The sequence below is a fragment of the Podarcis tiliguerta genome, assembly GCF_965153285.1.
Source record: "Podarcis tiliguerta genome assembly, chromosome: 5".
In the NCBI taxonomy this organism is placed as follows: Eukaryota; Metazoa; Chordata; class Lepidosauria; order Squamata; family Lacertidae; genus Podarcis; species Podarcis tiliguerta.
The window spans coordinates 2,945,517-2,958,944 of NC_139538.1; the positions used below are offsets into that span (position 1 = coordinate 2,945,517).

At 46.0% G+C, this 13,428-nt stretch overlaps 1 protein-coding gene and 1 long non-coding RNA gene across 3 annotated transcripts in view; one reads left to right on the forward strand and one right to left on the reverse strand.

Annotated features, from left to right (window-relative positions):
• BCL6 (BCL6 transcription repressor) overlaps positions 1 to 13,428 on the forward strand; it is a 73,010-nt gene that overhangs the window by 29,547 nt on the left and 30,035 nt on the right. The window contains exon 1 of one of the 2 annotated variants that reach the window (XM_083442111.1): positions 11,447 to 11,534. The exons of the other annotated variant lie outside the window; for it this stretch is intronic. The gene's annotated coding sequence lies outside the window, so the exon portion shown is untranslated. Of the gene's footprint in view, positions 1 to 11,446; positions 11,535 to 13,428 lie in introns of those variants that run through there. 2 annotated transcript variants of the gene reach the window in all.
• Positions 360 to 11,209, reverse strand: LOC310678490. The gene is made up of 2 exons (XR_014511771.1): positions 3,761 to 11,209; positions 360 to 490 (listed from the first exon to the last, which is right to left on the reverse strand). It is a non-coding gene; the product is annotated as an uncharacterized lncRNA (long non-coding RNA).

Here is a 13,428-nt window from a genome sequence, read left to right on the forward strand (position 1 = left end):
CATCTGTAGAACAGACCACAATCTTACTGAGTTTAGAAATTAGCATGTTTATTCCAAAGTCCCGCTGAGTTCGATAGGACTTACTCTCAGATCGGTGTGAGTAGGACTGCAGTTGAAAGGAAAATAAAATTAATGAGACTGTGGGTTTTCTCGTCTGATCTATTGGCTGGGTTATTTAGATTTATTAGGCAGAGCACAACTCCCTTACTGATTCCCCAAGCTTCAGGCAGCGACCAAGATAATCGTTGCAAAGAATCGGTGTTGCAGTACATCTCAATCTGTCAAAGTGTGGAACGTCACACAAATGTCAAAACTTAGCAGAAATAATTTAACTCAGAAGAAGACAAGAGAAGATACAGTTTTGTCAATATATCTCATGTTTATTCATTGAGCTCTGGAAAACTAGCCATGGTATTTTGATATTTCCAACACATTTCTGTTATAATTTCTAAATGCTGCGTTTTCCACTTTAATATTCCGGATTTATTTTCTTTTATTGATTTATGAACAAAGGGCAAACATAACAAAAAAAGAAGAAAAACAAAGAATCAGATATTTAAACCACAAAGCATCACAGTCTGAAAGGGCACAAAGGTACAGGGAAGCTCCAAGGAAATAATAATATATTAACTCATGCAAAGATTCCCTTCGCAAATAATAAAGATTTATAAAATAAAAGCATTCTCCACTGGTGTGAGTCCCATCATTATTGAGAATAAAGGTTCTATCTCGTCTTAAATGAGCCAGACCTTTGCATACGCTGGTAGAAACTCAGTATTTGTATATGGAATAAAATCATGCCATCAAGTTCTTTAGATACTTTCAGTTTCTGAGATATCTTTTCCACAAGGGCAATTTGCCAAAGCTTTGAATACCAGCGGTCCAAATGGTTAAGCTTAAATGTATTCCTACATTTGGCAAAACAACCAGAGAGGGCGAAATGAAAGAGGGGGAAATAAGGTGGTGATGGAAAATTCAGCCTGGAGATATACCGTACTTTTCCGTGTATAAGACTATGTGGTTTTTTTAACTCTACAATAATGCTCAAAATCTGGGCTCGTCTTATACACGGATAGTATCTCCCCCCATTTTCTTAAATCGGAGTCCCAAAAAATAAGGGGAGTCTTATACATGGGGGCGTCTTATAGACGGGAAAATACGGCACTTAAAGCACAGATCATTCAGGACAAATGGCTGGCCTCTAATAGCAGAAATTTATTTATATAAATCTGCCTACATCCTCCCAGATCGTAATACTCCATGTGGAACTTCACCCAGGAGAGATGGAGAGGGCTGTTCCTTTCCTTCATAGGAAAAACCGAAGGGTCATCCTGGATCAGGCCATTTGCCCACCTAATCCAGCATCTTCTGCCCAAGCAGATTCTACGCCAGCAGGGTGTGGGGCCCTCAGAATGCCCCCTCCCCAATATTTGTGCTTGAGCGTTTGGCATTTGGAGGTATATAGCCTCTGAAAATGGAAGTCCTTTTTTTAAAAAAAAAAGAAGCCGTCACGCCTAATAAACAAAAGCCTTTAAGGGATTGTCGCCACAAAGCAGCCACAATTAGCTTCCTTACCTTTGAGGTAGCAAAGGGTTTTCTGGTTTAAAAAGCCTAACTTCCAGGAATGCTCAAACCACGCCTCTCGTTGCAGAAAGGCGTTTGTGACACATGCATGTTCTTAGGGGAAGAAAACGATGGGGTCTGTTCAGTGCCAGATTTATGTATAAACTAAACAAGCTCTAGCTTAGGGCCCCACTCTCTTGGGGGTCCCCCCAAAAATTAAAGGAAGAAAAAAAAACCCTGGATGTACATTTCCAAGATAAAGGACGGATAAAATAAAACCTACATGTAGCAACAGTGTTTTGTGTTGTGTCGGCTCCTACGAGGTCCATAAATTACCATATAGCATACATTCAACACAAAAAAACAGTGGCAATTTGTTGTTGACAAAGGAGAGCTGGACATAGAAAGGGCCCCATTACCTTCAGTAGGTGAGGGCCTCATCAAACCTAAATCCGGCCCTGGGTCTGCTCATAGGAAGGGTTCTGTTTGGAGATGCAAAGTTCTACATGTATTAAGTCCTAAATTCAGCACCCAGGTTGTCCTCTGCAGGGACCCTAAGGTCTGTCCCCTGCCCAAGGGCTATAGGATCTGGGATGGGGAACATTTGCATCCCTGCAAGAAGCTCTCAAGGCGTACAGATCTTCTCCATCCCAGCTTTAGACACTCAGCACCAGGTTAAGCAATGATGGATGTATCTAAATCATCCAGTCCACTCGCTTAAATTATCTAAAACACTGGTTACAAAATTGGGTGGTACCACTCGGGGGGGGGGAGTAACTCCGGTGATGTTAAGAGGCAAGGGGGTGGTCCTGGAGGTATAAATGACTATCAGAAAAGTTGGATCATCAATTTTGTTGAATTAAACAAATTAGTTTTAATTGGATTTTGGATAACCGTGCAATTAATTGTTACTGTTTTTGAATTGTATTGCTTAGCGAGTTGTGCAAACTGCTATTCTGTATAATGCCTTTTATAGCGTTGGGTAAGGGGCACAAGGAGATGAGCTTATGGGAACAAGGGGCCTGGAAAAGTTTGGGCTGCATCATACGAAGGAACACATTATGATGCTTTTGCAAAAGTTCAGCTGTAGTGCATCACCCAGCTCAAAACAATTCTGCCGTCACTGGTATTATAGACTAGAATGCTGTTTTGGAGATCAATTGGAGGCTTGCTCTCAGCTAATTATTTAAGTGCATCTGTAGTCCAGGCAAGGAGCAGAAAAGCAAACCCTAGCAGCTTGGTTACATGTATTGCTGATGCTATAAAACCAGAAGACACATAATATTTTTTTTAAAAAAAATCATATGGCCATGTGATGTTTATGTACATTAAGCAAGCAAGCAAGCAGGCAGTTAAAAACTGAACATCAGGGAGATAAGATCTTGGGACACCTCATGCAGTCTGCTGTGAATTATACCGACGCTTGGGAACAAACAAATAAGAAAGGTAGTAGCAAGAGAAAATTATATGTCAGACCTGGAAATAGCACAGGGGCTGTACAGAAAGCCGCCACCCAGCCCCAAACTTTTTTAAAAGAAGAAAAAGAGGAGGAGGAAAAAGAAGAAGGCTAGATCGATTGCAACATAAGGCTGAAGTGCTCACTAACTGGACAAATTGCAGGCAATACAGTCCTCCCTAATGTGCAAACAATCCACATTTTGGCTAGGATGCTCAAGAGGCAGCTAGTACAAAGCTAGCAGTGCAATAGTTATGTTGTTTTGACATATCAAGGGATGAAGGGGGATAACAAGGGTGGATGCCCTTGTTTGCATTTTGTGGGCTCATGAGAAGAAGAAAAAGAGGAAATGTTCAATTTAATAATAAAAAAACTGACACCATTAAAATGTAGCCCATAATATTCACCAGTGCAAGGACAAAGGCAGATGGGTTTTATATCCACCAGATAATATGCATGGAATATGCCCACTCTGTTCTTAATCTGGGTTAATCAGTCAGGAATGACTATCGGGTTCACATATCCACACACATTCCTTATCTTTGGATAATAATCACCGGTGCTTTCCTTCTAGAAAAAATGGTACTGGTACTCACCATGAAGTCGTGACAGTAAGTGCCACATTTTTAACCAGTGCTTTTCTTCTAGATATAATGGTGCCAATACTGCATGCCTTTGAGTATCCGCAGAAATAATAATAGTAACAATAATAATACATGATCCGAAGACTCATGAGGCTACCTCATTGCAGATGCTAAACATGTCTTCTTGTCATAATCCAGGTGGGAGACTTCTGGGGAAGCCCCTTCTACATTGCCTTGGCTTCTAAAAGTGGGATATAAATCAAAGTTTTAAAATTTTAAAAAAATGCATGGATTAAAATTCCAGAGATAATTTCCCATAAATATTTTTTGTGGTCTGAAAGAGATGAAAATCTCCTTTCCCTCTGTGCATCACATAAATCACTTTGAGGGTCTATAAACCACAGTAGAGATGTGCTACAGGGCAACTTATCAAGCTCGTTTATGAGCCCGTGTTCCCTGAATAGGTTAATGCTTCCCCTCCCAAAAATTGTTGCAATTGAAGATGTAATTGGGTTATTAAAATACGCATTCTTCTCTCGCTTTCGTGGGGGGAAAGAGTGAGGAACGTAGGTGGAGGTTAATTTTGAAAATAGGAAGGAGGAAAAGAAGAAGAGGAAACATATTAGAAGTTCCATTATGTCCTGCCATGGAAGGTAGGCTTGATTGCATGTAATGACAGCTGTCATGTTACCCCGTGGGCCTTGCTGTCCGGCCTCCACCTCAGAGAGGGAAAGGTGTGCCTCCGTCACAACCAAGGACAGGACAGCAGTCAGCACAGACTTGCAACTGGTTTAATTTCCCGTGAAGTGTCCTGCTCCGTTTGGAAGGATTTCACTTTCTTTTGGAACTGGCCTCGTTCTGCTCCCTAGAACTGTACGTTATTCTATTGTTGCTCCTGCCCTTAAACCATGTGGTGAAGGGCCAGTAAGAAAACCGCGGAATAAATTCAGCATCTTTCCTTCAGGATCTCGGAGATCACCCTATCTAAGGCCAGTTCCTCTCGGACTGTGAGATCACTGAACAGCCTTCGTCGGGTTTGGGACGGCCGTAGAGCCAAAATATGCTTGCTGCTCCGAAAAGTGCAGACCGAACAAAACGGCTGCTAACTCTTCCCTGAATGCTCGAATATTTGCCAAGCAATATTCACCAGATATTTCTTAACTTGCACTGAAACCAGCCTCGCAATTATTTGATCCCAAACCTTTTGATGACTGCCAGTCGACACTGTTTGATAGCTGACAAGCGATGCTGTTTGCTAGGAGGGCATGGCCCAGCATTTAGCACTTGACAGCTGACAGCTTACGGGATTTCACATTTCATGCCTGCCAGTGCAACCGGCAAGACACCCACAAGGCTAAGGTTTCAAATTTTGAAAAGCTTCACATTCAGATTTCTAATGCCGGAGATTCCAGTTTGGGACTTGATTGAAGTTTGGAGATTTGCAAACACTTCTTTTGAGTTCTAGACAGTTGCATGGTTTCTCTTGTTTGCCCCTCCAGTGTCCCTGCTCTCAGTTTTGGGGGGCACTGTGGCATGAAAAATGGACTGCATGAGTTATTCACCCGGAAATCATCAAGCTAAAGTTCTGCTCCATCTGTACCATACAATTTGGGTGAGGGGAAACAAGAGAAGGTACAGTGGTACCTCTGGTTAAGAACTTAATTCATTCTGGAGGTCCGTTCTTAACCTGAAACTGTTCTTAACCTGAGGTACCACTTTAGCTAATGGGGCCTCCCATTGCTGCTGTGCGATTTCTGTTCTCATCCTGAAGCAAAGTTCTTAACCCAAGGTACTATTTCTGGGTTAGCGGAGTCTGTAACCTGAAGCGTCTGTAGCCCGAGGTACCACTGTATCAAAATAGAAATTATTCGCAGTTGCAAAAGCATAACAGAATTGTTCCGTAAGAATCAATTGTGACTTCAAAATGTGTATTTCATAATCTGTGCTTCAGTCCCCTTAGGAAAAGATCCCGTGACAGGGCCCTCGTTACAAAATATCTGTGCCTTTTTGATGATTTAGGCACCATCCTTCAGAGGACACTTCATTTGCTTAATTCCTCCAATCGAAAAAAACAAGTTTAGTGACAGGATGTCAGCTTATTTAAAGGGATGAATTTGAGTGTAAATCTGCTCCGAGAAGCAGCACTCCGGCTAAGCTCCTCCAAGGCATGTTGAAATCATTGGGATTTACTTCCAAGTAAACATGCTCACGTCTCAACGGCATCATCGAACGCTCCTGCGTTTAAGTCATTTGCTGGATCAGTAAAGCTTTGGGGAGGAGGGTTATTTTGAGGGTGCTTGCTGGGGTTCTGCAACGTGCATTTTAACCTGACTGCTGATCGAACGGTCGCTTAAGAGCACGACAATTAAATGGCTAAAATGTTTTGTGCCGCACGCCATCCCTGCACAGAGCTTTTCCAAGAAGGGAAACGGCAGGCTAAGTTCTCTGAACGCGAGGCCAGGGAGTGGGCAGGCAGGAATGAGCCATTTGGCTGGGGAGCCAAGGCTCAAATATGCCCTTTTTAATTTCCATCCGATCAGAAATAGCAGCTCCAACCCAAATGCAAAGCAGATGCCCACTTGTTGTTGATGTTGTTGTTGTTGTGGGTTTTTTCCTGCACACAGGGCCAACCTATCCCCACTGGCCACAGTGGATGTCCTCCACCCCATTTTCTCCTGATTGCTCTCAGATGAAACAAAAACCCCTCCATTCACTTATATGGGAAAATCAGTGACTTATCCGGCAGGGTCCTGGGGTGAAAGCTAAACTCCCTCCCTGGCTGCATGAAGCAAAATTGATGGAGAGGGCAGGATCCACAGTGAGAGCTGGATGAAAATATATAGATGAAGCAGCTGGAGACAGAACCAAGATTTAAAAATATAAGGGACCTTATTGATTATATTTCAGGAGGGGTGGGCGGGCAAAATGGTCAGTTTCAGTTTCCTTCAGTTTCTCATTTTTTGCCAATGTTAAATTCACTTCACATTTCCATATCAGTTTTTATTTAAAAAAAAAAACACTTTTCAAAGTTTTCATAAATATTCATCGCTACTGCAAATATCTCCTAATATACACAATTGTGCCTGAAGGTCTGCCTAATAAACATATATTTTTTTTGCAAAAACATTTCCCTCCAATACATCCTGCAGCATAAGACTCGGGCAGTCCTGCTGTTAGTTTCTGTGAGACGAGGACTGGAAATCTAAAGGGCAAATGCCAAAATTAATGAATTAATTAATTAACTTTCTATGCCGCCCTTCATTTGAAGATTACAGGGTAATTTACAATATAATGTAAAAGAGATGTGTTCTAACAATGCATGAGGTATAGCTCTCTCGAAACATCGAAACATCTCTTGAAACATGTAACCACTGCTGAGTAATTCAAGGGGAGATTGAACTCAGCTTGTTTGATAAAGAATAAGATCCCTTCTTAAAGTTTATTAATGGTGGAGGTGAGTTTAGAGAGCCTCTAGTAATTCAGTCATCTTCATGGCAGTTTTATTTGAAAATATTAGTGACTTAGTTTGAGCTTTCAGGTGTATAGCAGACTTAATATTGTATGTAATTCTGTTGCATTGCATTGTGCCAAAGAGTTGTCCATGATTTTTCTCTTTTGCTACTATTGAAAAGATTGTTACGATTTCTTTAAGAAAGAGGAAAACCAGTAATGTATGCCTTTAATGTATGCTTTGCCCCAGGACATGCATTTCCGTACACATTACTCGGCTGTAGAACTGCCTTGCAAAATTCAGGAAAGTGCAAATTTCGAAGGATACTTCCACTTTTCGGTTTGCTTATTATTCACAGAAAGTGTGAATTAGGTCGGTTTGCCTTTAAATGCAAAACTGAACTGAATTTCTCCCTCATCTCCAGTATGCATGGTGGGTGGTCGAATTCCATAGCCACCTATCATTCAAGGTTCCTGTCTATACCTTTTTACCCCATATACATTTTCCGTTGCATTTATATTGTGCCTTTCCAGGGCTCTCAGTGTTGTTTATCTCAGTAAGACAATTCCCCCTCAGTCAACTGTGTGAGGGCATTCAGTCTCGCGATTCCCATATTAAAAACGGCAGGTTCCACTTTCAAAGTGGGGAATGGGGTGTAACAGAGATGGGGACCCTCCCAGATACTTAGAATCATAGAACCGTACAGTTGGGGGGGGGACCCTAAGAGTCATCTAGTCCAGCCCCAGTGCAATGCAGGAATCTCAGCTAAAGCATCCCTGACAGATACTTATGGAGATGACACCTTGCAGGGATATTTGCAGACACTGGGACTTCAAAACAAGTGATGGGAAAAATGGCAAAATCAGATATTCCTCCCCATTCTTTTTCTCTTTTGCACAGAGGGGCTATTGCAAAGGAACAAACAGCTTCTTCCTACCCAAATTCTTTTCTCGGGGCCTCTCTACCGAGGCTTTAAAAACATGGAAGCAGGTGCAATGTGTGTGTTGGTGTGCACTTGCTAAAAGACGCTCGCTTTGCAGGGCTGATGGGCTGGGGGGGGGGCAGGGAGGAAGCTGGTCCCTTGAGAACAGCGCTTGAAACCCAGCTGGGAATTTGCAAGGGCGATTCGTGGCTTCTTCCTCCTGCTCTGCAGTGCCCCCTCTGGCTACTTTAGGAACACTACCCTCTGACCTCTGAAGGGGAATGGCTTTGAAGAATAATACATTTCTTCCCCACTTAAAATCAGCCTATAGGGAGGAAATATTAGGCTGCGGGCAGACGATGGCACACAGGGAGGAGCAAAATAGGAGGAGCACTCAAAGCCTTGAGGTCCATTTTACTTAGGGCTGCAGGCATACATCCAAGTAAATAATTTCAGCCAGTTTGGTCCATTATTTACAACACACATATGCATTTATATTCTTTTTGGCCCTGTATTGGCTGACATCCTGTCATCTAGTGGGTGGGAGCCTGGTTCGCAATAATGAATTTGAAACGAGTTTTCATACTCCAAGGAAACACAATAGGAATTGTGTCTCCCCCTTCAATCTGCGATTGTGCTAAAGCATTAAGGTGGTCAATGTCAAACGGTTCGAACAGCCCATTTGCTGCCTCAAACTCGAGAGATTTAAATTTCAGGGAAATATAGATTTTTATTTTCAGGAAAATAATGACTCGTAACTATAGTTGTTATCTATCTGCACACAAGCAAACAAATGCAAGGACAAATCGTCCCTCTGATTTATGGCTCTGTTTGCAGACATCCACCAAAACATGGTGCCCTTTGCTCTGCAATCTACAAAATGAGATAAATCCATGTTCCTGAATTGCAATTTTTCTTAAACTGCATTCAAAGTCTGGATTCTCTGCCAGACATTAATCGTTGGAAGGTGCATAACCCCAAAATCATACGTATTTTTTCCTTTCTCAAAGATCTGAGAGGATGTATGCAATATTTATACTGAGAATTAAACACACGCACTGAAGTTACAGCTGAGTGTTTCAAACAATTTGCATGTCATTTAATCAGTTTCCCTAAGCAATTTGATTAGCCAGTGTGACTGTGCTGTGATTCAAACTTGGAGAGATTGTTGTAAACAAATTCCCATTCATAGTTTATCGAGCTTCCTTGATTCTCTTCCCCTCCCCCTTCTGTCAAAGGGGGGGGGAGAGTTTAAGAGAGAAAGAGTCACTGAGCTATTTATAGATCCTCCCACAATCTCATAACAATTAGAGGTTTATTATCATTAAATAAACAAATAATTGAGAACTCCGCTTGATAGGACGGCATGCTGCTTAGGCCCTGATACAGTGAAAGTCGGAAAGACATCTACATCGTCATAAGTTCCAAAACAAGAACAACAACACCTTTGATCCTCAAAGTTTTGGCAAACCGTCTCCCCCCCCCCATGCCCCCTCCCAGGCCATGCAGAGATACATATATATTTACAGTCTATTTAGCTTGATAAAACCCAACAGGCCACACATGTTTCCAGGTCTAAAGTCTCCTTCAACAGTTAAAAAGAAGGGAGGCCTTTTCACACACACAGGCAGTTCTGAAATGCTACAAAGCGAACAAATAATCCCCCCCCCCAAAAAAAATTCCTAGCAATAATTTTCAATCGACAACTTTAAAATAAAGGCTTTGCAGAGACTCTGGAGCACGCAGAACGATCCGCATTAAACTGCTCTCATTTCTAATCAAGGACAAGCTTTCGAGGCAGAAAACTGTTTTGACAGCCAGGGATTCCCAAACCCTGGTTTCATTTTACATTTGCTCCAGATGGAACACTCCCCCCCCAAAAAAAAACACACACAACTCCCCTTCAAAGCCAGAGATCTGCTATGACCCAGCCTGCAGGGCACAAGGGGGTCTGGATTCCCCCCCCCCTCACCCAGCTGCCCAGCCCACAGCTGCAACCCAGGCGTGGGTACTGCAAGGCCCGCTTGCGGTTCCACCATAAGCAAAGTGGACTCCTTCTGCAACTTTCCCTCTTGCCTTCCCCACTGCAAAGGAGTGAAAGGAGCTGCTCCATTTGGGAGCCCCCGAAGACCCACAATCTGAACAGGGGGAAGGGGGAAAAGTGAAGCGTCCCAGAACCGAACCACCACGCCAGAATCCTTCAGAAAGATAAGCCGAGTGAGTCCTCCCGGCAAACTGAGTTTGATCAAGAGTCCTCGATTTATAGAAGAGCCAGTTGAAACGGAGGGGCAACCCCACAAAACTGAAAAACTTCTAGAAAAAGTATCTAGAACGGAAAAACAAAAACAAGAATCCACAAACACACCACGACCTTGTTTCTCCAGCAGCGAATCCTCCTCCTTCTCTGAAATCACAAGAGCCCAGAGGAGATGTTTTCCAAAAAAGCAAAAAGCAAGTCCCAGGTCTCTCTTGAAAGGAACGTTCCACAAAGGCACTGTCGATAAATAAAAAAAAAAAGACAAGGTATTTGCACGCACAAACACACGCAAAATTCCCCAGTAAAGCAAAGAAGAAAAACAAAACAAAACAAAAAACAAAAGTGTCTTATTTCTGAACGGGCTTCTCCTCCTTCTTCCTCGCTCTCAGCCCGAAAAACTGCAGGTCTGGGTGTCCCCCCCCCCCTTCTTCCTTTTTCAGTTTTTTAAAAATACGAACCTTACTCCAATTCTTCACCCTCACCAGCGCCTGCGGCGCAACGAGGATTTCTCTTTGCCCTCCTCCTGCTCTCGTTTCTTTTTCTCCCCTTTCCTACTGAATATTGTTGGCGGGGGGGGGGGGGGAGAGAGAAAAAGCAAAAAGTCAAAGCAACCCGCCCCCCCTCATCAAAAGCTGCATATTATTATCACCATGTTTTGGGTCTCTCTCCCTCTCTCTGCTTAGGACCTGAAAAGCAAATGCAAAAGCCTTTGGAACGAGGGGGGGTTGTTAAAGCTTTTTTTTTTTGTCTCCCCTTAAAGAGATGCTGGGATGGGGGGGTGGGAACCGAAGCTGCGAAATGGAATTCGCCCCGGATCCCCGGATTTCTCTTATGTCACCGCCAAGCAAATTAGTTCTCAGAATTCCAGCGGGGGGAGGCGGGCGGGAGGGAGGAGGGGGGGAGGAAAGCGAATAGAACTCTGCAACATTGTATTGAGGCCGATCCCTGACGTCACGGTAGGCAAGGTCCCCACGTGACTGCCAGAGAGGAGCCTACCATTGGCGACGGGGGGGCCCGGGCCCCGCACCTCCCTCCTGACCCCTTCCCGCAAGCTTTTTCCCGGGGGTCTCCTTGGAGACCCCTTCCATTAGTCTCTCTACAAACTCGGGGGTGTTCTCGAGTGGGTTCCGGGCCCCCTTTGGCCCTTCCTGGCAGAAAGCCCTTCCCCGGGATCCTCCCCGGGCTGCCTGCGATGGTAGCGCCTGCCGCTCAAATTCCGAGAATTGAGCTGTGTTGATTCTTAGAACTGGGGTTCTTAGAAGTGGTGATGCAAGGAGTTTCTAGGAAAGCGCGGAGACCAGGTGATTCGCTCTCGCTCGCTGCTTTGCATTGCTGCCGCTGTCCGGGCTGCTGCTGCTGCTGCTGCTGCCTGCGCCGTGCCTCTTCGGATGAGGATGATTAATAATAACCAGAATAATAACCATAATAATATTTAGAGCAATAACAATAGCAACGCAGCCGAGATGCTGGCGGCGACGGCGGCGGTGTCAGGGCTCCGTTGCGCGCTGCGCCTCTTTCATTTCCATCCATCCCATTGCCACCTTTTTTGTTGCCTGGAAATCGGGGGCTTTCTCGAGCAAGGAGGGGGAGGTGGCTGGAGGGGGGGAAGCTCTGGTCCCGTTCGGCGCCGGTGCTTTTGCAAAGGGGGGTCTGTTTCTCGCGTTGTGTGTGTGTGTCCCCCCCTCTTTCCTTCTCCCTGGCGCGGCAGGTGGAAGGCAGGCGGGCGGGCGGGCGGGCGCGCAGAGGACTCCCCCTGCTCTCCAATCGCCCAGAGCCACCAGGAGGGGGAAAAAGCCATGCTTGGCTCTTAAGCCTTGTCAGTCTCCCCGGCGGGGTTTGCTGCCTGCCTGCCTCTCTCTCCTGAGCGTGTCAATTTCTGCTTGCAGGGAGCAGAGAGGGTGGCTGTTTTGACGCTTGTCAGTTTCATTTTGGAAAGGCGAGGAGGCGCGGGGCGTTTTGCCGAGGATCGTGGCTGTTGTGTCGGGATCGCGTGTTTCCTGGGCTGTGTTTTTGGAAGGGCTGCCCGTGGAAGGAAGCTGGCGGGGCGGGAGGGAGAGCGCGAGAGAGCTCTGGGGCAAGCTGGTGGTTGTGCTAATCGGGCGAGCCGAGCAGGGCACCTCTATTCCCCTAGTCCTTTCCATGCACAGAGTCAGCGACCGCCTTTGCTCGTGTTTGTCCCATCGTGACCGGGTCTTAATATTTTTTGGCCATGGAGGCATTTTTCAAATTTCCCCCACCCTCTTATTTTTATTTTCATTTTCAATCACTTTGCAAAACTGGGTCCCCCGAAACGTGTTTTGTTTTTTCCTTCTCCCCCCTCTCTTCTCTTTCCTTTCGGGCGCTCGATAACGCCAGCTCGCCTCGCTCGCCTGGCGCCGCTCCACCGACCAGGGCCTCGCGTGCGCGCGGGCGAAACGCACAAGGGCAGCCGCGGAAGGGAAAGAAGCGGAGGAGGAGGAGGGGACGGTTGTTTGTTTGTTCCACCGGGCGACCCAAATATAAATAAACAAGCACAAGTAAACATGCAACCGGCTGGCGCTCCGAAACCCACCAAAGCGTGTATATCTAGGATTGTGCGCCGGGGTGAAGGGGTTTCCCCAATGGGGCTTACTCCCGAGGAAACATGCAGAGGTTAGAAAACACGCACCCCCAAAATTCCCTTTTTTGTCTTTTCTCGGGGGCAGACAAAAAGCCAGCTTACGACTGACTTATGTTCGGGCAACTCGCCCCCCAAAGAGATCGGCCGGGTCCCGAGGCTTTGGGCACCTGCCGCGGCGCGTCTCCCGGGATCGGGGCCGGAGAGGGAGGGGGGCGCCTCTCTGGCCTCGCGCGCTGTGTGTATTTCTGCGGCGGCCGGGGCTGCGTGCCTGCCACTCGCCTCCCAATGGCCGGGCCGGCCTCCTCCTCTCTCCTTCCTCCTCCTTCTCGGCCGGCTGTCATCCGGCGCGGCCCGGGTAGCCGCCGCCGGAGCGCCGCGCGCGAAGCCGGAGAGCGCCGGGGCTTTTCCAAAGGCGGGCGGGCGCGCGCGCGGAGGAGCGCGGGAGGCGGAGGTCCCTGGCCCGGCGCGCAAGATGCGCGCACGAGCCCAACGTAAGACTGTGCTTCCCTCCCGTAACAGCCCCAGAAAAAAAAGGGGGAAAAACCTGTCTGGTTCCGCCGGCAGCCTCTGCCGCAAACCCAGAGAGGCAGGCAGTT